General features: G+C 37.6%; 1 protein-coding gene across 1 annotated transcript in view; it reads right to left on the reverse strand.

The window, feature by feature from the left end:
- The window catches only part of LOC121740049 (acyl-CoA Delta-9 desaturase-like), a 39,937-nt gene extending 38,269 nt beyond the window's left edge, over positions 1–1,668 (reverse strand). The window contains exon 1 of the mRNA XM_042132762.1: positions 1,535–1,668. The gene's annotated coding sequence lies outside the window, so the exon portion shown is untranslated. The remainder of the gene's footprint in view (positions 1–1,534) is intronic.
- Positions 1,669–6,869: the final 5,201 nt, after the last annotated feature.

Here is a 6,869-nt window from a genome sequence, read left to right on the forward strand (position 1 = left end):
AGTATTGTAGTGCTCGAAGCAAGTTCACCGTTACTAGCATTAGGTCAAATTAAATAGCCACCGTTAGTGAAAGAGCCATCAAAATTACTATCAAAACCGACACAGCGCGACGGATTTAATTACATTAGTCTTTGTGCGCCTTGATAATAAAAATATTTACATAGTGAATGAGATATACCTATGGTCTCTATGGTATGTTTGTTTTTGTCTGCAACATTGAAAAAGTCGCATAGCAGACACAGACACCGGATTTTGAGTAACGCTACATGAAAATTTTTATTAGTGAGATGTGTACAGTCAGTGTAGTCAATACCAAAATCCTTATTTTAAAATAGGATAACAACAAGTTTAAAACAATATTTGTGACTAATATCCCATCAACTCCGAAGTGGCACGCGGGTGCCGCATAAAGGAGTGAGCACACTGAGACGGGCCGTGCCGGGGCTCAGCGTGCCGGGGCTCATCGCAAAAATCCGCCTCCATACAATTTGTATGGAAGCGGAAATCCGTTGCGCCCCGACACAGTGTGCGATACGCGCATCCGCTTCCATACAAATTGTATAGAGGCGGATTTTTGCGATGAGCCCCGGCACGGCCCGTCTCAGTGTGCTCACTCCTTTACAATTGAATATCTATTGTGTCTGCGATTCTCACGATTTGATTACTATTGCTTCTTACACGACTGCCTAAAAGGGCATGTTCGGTATTTATTTATGTTTCTACATGCCAGGATAAATAATATTCATTCTTAAGAGTAGATTAGTAGATCCCTCACTTCTAGACTTCAAATCTAAACAACACCTAACCTAGTAAGTAGCTAAAATTTATGCAAAATTCCACCAAAATCAATCCAGTAGCTCGTACTTGTTATCAATTAAACTTTTCCTTTTCATTAGTGTAGATCTCGGAATATTCATTATCATTACCACGCGACGAGATTACCTTCACCTTCTGTGTGTGTTACTTAATCGTTGTACGTTCATAACCTACATGCACATAATCGCCTACCGAAACAATTCAATTAAGCCGCTGAATAAATATACATAACATATTACATACAATTTTAGGTAAGGAGCAGGTAAAAGATAGACAAGAGTATGTAAATCTTTGGCGACACTAAAAGTAGAAAATGTATAAAATGTAAATTAATTGATGAAAATTTGAAAATGTTTCAGCGAATTGCAAAAAGTTTCTTTATAAGTTAAATTATTATTATTGAGGAAGATATTTGCTTAAATATCTAAATATAAATTGTTTTTTCGGGAATCTTCCCTTAACTGAAAGCATAATATTATATTTTTTAATTAGGAACTGAAACTTAAACTAGCCTGCACACTGCGAAATTAAAACATCCCTAACTCTATTAACAATAGTTAAAAATGTACTTTTTAATTGAGTTTCAAAGCTTGTGGGCCGTTTTTCTGACCCTAGCTTCGATTTCAAAACTACCTCTTGAGCTTTTCTTTTATAACGAATTTTCCTGAATAATTGTCAATTGATAATAATCATTTAATTTATGGACTTATTGACCTACCTTTTCACGATCGCACTACACAGGTACAGCGTCAGGTACACCAGGTACACCAGGTACACCAGGTACAACAGGTAAAGGTACAAAAGGTACAGTCGCACTACACAACTGGCCGAGGAGGCTCTGCGCGGGCGCCGCGCAGCCTCTTACTTATAGCCTCACAGACGTTACACTTTCCCCACCCTTCTTCAATTTCTCTAATAAACAGACTTTTCGTATGAAGGGCTTTTTCAGTTTTTTTTATGTATATTGTATACTTAAACTATTTTTTTTTAATTATATTTTGAATGTATATTGTGCATAGGTTGCATGCGCAACTGGATATACACTACCTCATAAGTTATGACGTATAAGATACTAGGTACGTCATGATTCATAGCTTAGTTGTTTATGGATATAATATATTATATTTTTTAATATATTTTACAATGATCTAAAAATCACACCAAATTATTTAAGAATACATAGTACAGAATTAAAACGCATTAAAGAATCCGAGTTATTTGCATGTTTTTTGATTAAAAATTTAATAGTCTTTTTATAATATATAAAATTCTCGTGTCGCAATGTTAGTTACCGTACTCCTCCGAAACGGATTTACTGATTTTTACCTAATTTTATGTGCATATTCAGTAGGTCTGAGAATCGGCTACTGGCTATAACTTTTTATATTGATAAGGGCATATTTTGTTAAATAAATAATAGTAAATTATTACAACTCGAGTCAGTCTCGACCACTGTTTGTGCGACGGGATAGCGATAGATTTTGCCATGGTGACATACTTATTTAGTCACTTCAATAAAATAATATGGGCGAAATACTTTATATGGCAAAGAAACGTTTGCCGGGACAGCTAGTTTTCTATAAAAACTTACTGACTCAATTCTCTCCTCTCAAATTTTTTTTTAATGAAATAAGGGGGCAAACTAGCAAACGGGTCACCTGATGGAAAGCAACATCCGTCGCCCATGGACACTCGCAGCATCAGAGGAGCTGCAAGTGCGTTGCCGGCGTTTTAAGAGGGAAATGGGGTAATAGGGGAGGGAAGGGAAGGGAATAGGGGAAGGTAGGGAGGGGAAGGGAATAGGTTAGGGGATTGGGCCTCCGGTAAACTCACTCACTCGCCGAAACACAGCGCAAGCGCTGTTTCACTCCGGTTTTCTGTGAGAACGTGGTATTTCTCCGGTCGAGCCGGCCCATTCGTGCCGAAGCATGGCTCTCCCACGTATAAAATTAAAAACTTTTTGAAGTAAGCTGTACTACCTGGATCGAATACAATAAATTTGATTATGGTAGTTCTAGATCTGAATTCTAGAATAAAATGATGAATAAATTAATTGAATTGTGAATTTAAACCATTTCCGACCCACTTGCACACTCGTTTAAAATAATGAAATCACATACTCAGGAGCAGATAATTTATAACCATGAAGATGAAAGAAACTATATTATGTATTGACGTCATAATAATGAATGTTCTGATTTATCAAACTTTATCTCACCATTCCACCTCTGATAGTCTAAAATGAGCGAAAGCAGGAAAATATAATCATGGTGTCAGTTTTATGAATGAAATAAAATAAACTAATTAGAAAGAGAATCGTTAGTGCAAGCCGCCAGGTTTATTGTATAAGAAAGTTAACGTAGAGACCTATACGCGCTACGGTATGTAAAGTTCAGTATTAATAATAATAATAATAGCTCCACCACATAACAGACTCCAGCAAAATAATAGACCACCGTCACCGAAACCAGTGTGGTTTCGGTGACGGTAGCCGGTTTCATTGAAACCAGGCCAGCTACGCAGGAGTAATTTTATAGTGCCCAAGTGTGTGCGCAGTACACAAGAGCACTCTCTATTCCTTTACTCTCATAACCCAGACGGACGGAAGACCGATACGACTGGCGAGATATCAGGCGCAGGACCTAGTTTTTACATGACCATCCGACGCATTCAGAATCATTTTACTTGTCAAACAATCAGGTGATCAGCCTGTATTGTCTTAACCAAACTCGGAAATAACATGTTTCCAACGTGGGAATCGAACCCACGACCTCCGAGTCGAGAGCCGCGCTCCATACCACTAGACCACGGAGGCGTTAGAGTTCAGAGTTCAGTATTATTTTACTACTAGATGAGGCCCGCAACTCCGTTGCGCTAATATTCGTTTATCGCGCGGGAACCGTACATTTTCCGCGATGAAAAGTACCCTATGTTCTTCCCCTGGACTCATTTAGGCGTTACGAGTTTTTTTTTACCTTGTATCTGTGTAATATGTGTATTTAAGTGTAGTGTGATGTGAATGTTTGTTGAATAAATGTTTATTATTATTACTATTATATAATTATATTATATTATAATTATTATATACATAATTATTATATAATTATATTATATTATATAATAATTATGTACAATCTTTCATCCCCTATTTTTGTATGTTGTTATTGTAACTGTGATTGTGCACATTAAAGTATTCAATCATTCAATCATTCATTTTTTTTTTCGAATACTTACATCACAACATCTACCTGCATGCCAAACAGCCCGATCCGTCCAGTGGTTTGCGCTGTGCGTTGATAAATCACTATGTCAGTCAGTCAGTCACCTTTGAGTTATGTATATTTAGAGATAGTAAGTCACCAAGATTTATCTGACTTATTTTTAGGGTTCCTTACCCATAGGGTGAAAACGGAAGATACTAAAATAAAATAAATAATTGAATAATTAATTAACAATTAACAAACAAACTCTTCCGCTTTATAATATTATAATATTAAGTATATAATTATAATAGCTAGGTATCCAGTATCCTTAATATAACAGCTCCAATAACAAAAAAGTAAAAAATAATATGTTTTACTAGCTGCCCCGGTGAACTTCGTGTCATTTTAATACCTTCCCTGGACTTAAAAAATTATCCCAATCCGTTCAGCCGTTTTCGAGTTTTAGCGTTACTAACACAATTGAAAATCCATTTTTATATAATATATAGATTTGTTATATAATTATTTTGCTGACATAAAAAGTGTGAATTGGCTCACAATTCACAATAAAAAATATTTCGTTCATAAAATGTATTCCAAAATCTCGGGCCGAAAACGATTGACGTCACCTTTGTTCCGGAGATTTCGCCAAAATATTAAATAAAGGGTTTTGTTGTTTTGGAATTACATTTCTCGTGAAATGTTTTCGCATCAGTGAAATTTTGTTCGAATTTAGGAACTTTCTAGGGTTCCGTAGTCAACAAATAACCCTTATACTTTCGGTCTGTCCGTCCGTCTGTCTGTCCGCGGATTCGCTGAGACTGTAAGGCCTACAAAGCTGTAATTCAGCATGAATGCACATCTTAATGATACCGACAAAATGGTAATATAAAATCTTATTCTTTTTACGGTACCTCCCCTACACATCAATGGGGTGATTTTTTTTTCACGTCCACCCCACCGTGTGCGGTGTCGATGGATAGGTTTTTAGGGTTCCGTAGTCAACAAGGGACCCTTATAGTTTCGGTCTGTCCATCCATCTGTCCGTCTGTCTGTCTGTCTGTCTGTCCGCTGTTTTGCTCAGAGACTATAAGACCTGCAAAGCTGTAATTCGGCATGAAATACTCGTATTAATGGTGCCGACAAAATCTATATATATAAAAATGGATTTTCAAATGTGTTAGTCACGCTAAAACTCGAAAACGGCTGCACGGATTGGGCTGATTTTAGTCTTAAAATATTCATAGAAGTCCAGGGAAGGTTTTAAAGTGACACGAAGTTCACCGGGACAGCTAGTGGTATATAAAATCTTAAAATAAAAAAAAATTATGGGACCTCCCCTACACATCAAGCGGGGATGATTTTTTTTTCACGCACACCCCACCGTGTGGGGTGTCGTTGGATACGTTTTTTTTTAATATTACGAGGATTCATACATAAATTTTTCCGATTTAGGGATCCATTTGTGAAATATGAAGTTTTAAAGTAGAAAAAATCTAAGCGTCCCTTCTACAATCAACATCTCTGATAGTACAAGCACATAATATGCCTACTATTTATACACAGGCAGGAACAAACAGTTTGTAAAGCTAACAGTCGTGGAGTTTCTCCTTAACGAAACTGTTTACTTGTGATAAACGCGCTGGTCCACATGTGACCTTAGAGCCAATCTGTATTATCCTAATCTGGGCAACGAATGACTCAGAGGAAGAAGGAAACTTTAAAGCAGTGTATTTCAACCTGTGGGTCGACCCCTGGGGAGTCGCGAAGCTTCTGTCGCCAGAGGTTGAGAGAAGTATTTCAGTAATAAAAACAATAAAGATTAAAAAATGGATATAACGAGTAGGGAAATTTCAACAAATTGATAATCATAAGCATACGTAAAATCAGAGAAGTTGATTCATATGCAGATGGCAGACCTTCTTATTTTGGTCGCGTTTTGTCAAACCCAGCCGACAGATGACGTCTAACGGTGCGTCCACATTTGTATCATTTGCGCGAACAGATCTCCGATATCTCCGTCGCGTATCATCGAAGCGTGTCAAAATGATACGCGTATCATGATACGCCCCGATCGCTATTAACCGCGTATCTGATACGTGTCGTATCAAATACACACATGATCGGCAGAATGATCTAATAGGCGTCCACACTGTGATACGCATACTTGATACGGCACGATGATCGCGACGGAGATCTGATCGCGCAAATGATACAAATGTGGACGCACCCTTAGTTGACATAATCAGACCAAATGATGTAGGTCCGTCAACGGCCTATGAATCAATTTCTTCGATGGTACCATCGAGGAAGTTGATTCCTAGCAATTGACAGACTAACGTTATTTGGTCGAATACGTCAATTCAATGTTAATTGTGATCTGTCAGCTGGGTTTGACGTAACACAACCAAACTACTTAGGTCCCCGATTTGCATAGGAATCAACTTCTCTGATAGTGCATGGTAAAAAGCCTTGGGGTTGCCTCATAAAAATATTGAGAAACACTGCTCTAAAAATTACCTACACGCGGCCTCGTCTCTAAAACTTAGGACTTTAGTAATATGTTTTCTTCCTAAAAACCCTGAATATATTTCTGAAGAAATCCGTAAAGTTTTAAATCTACAACTATATTTTTATACATTAGTCTTCAGGTTTTCTAACAATTTAACTTCAAGAAAAATATAGGCGTTTCTCGTTTGTGGACTGCACAAATTCAACCATCCTGCAGCCTGATTTCTTAGGGTTCCCTACCCAAAGGGTAAAAACAGGACCCTATTACTGAGACTTCGATGTCTGTCCGTCCGTCCGTTTGTGTGTCCGTCTGTTTGTCTGTCCGTCTGGCTCCTGGCT

Source organism: Aricia agestis, chromosome 2, assembly GCF_905147365.1.
Source record: "Aricia agestis chromosome 2, ilAriAges1.1, whole genome shotgun sequence".
In the NCBI taxonomy this organism is placed as follows: domain Eukaryota; kingdom Metazoa; phylum Arthropoda; class Insecta; order Lepidoptera; family Lycaenidae; genus Aricia; species Aricia agestis.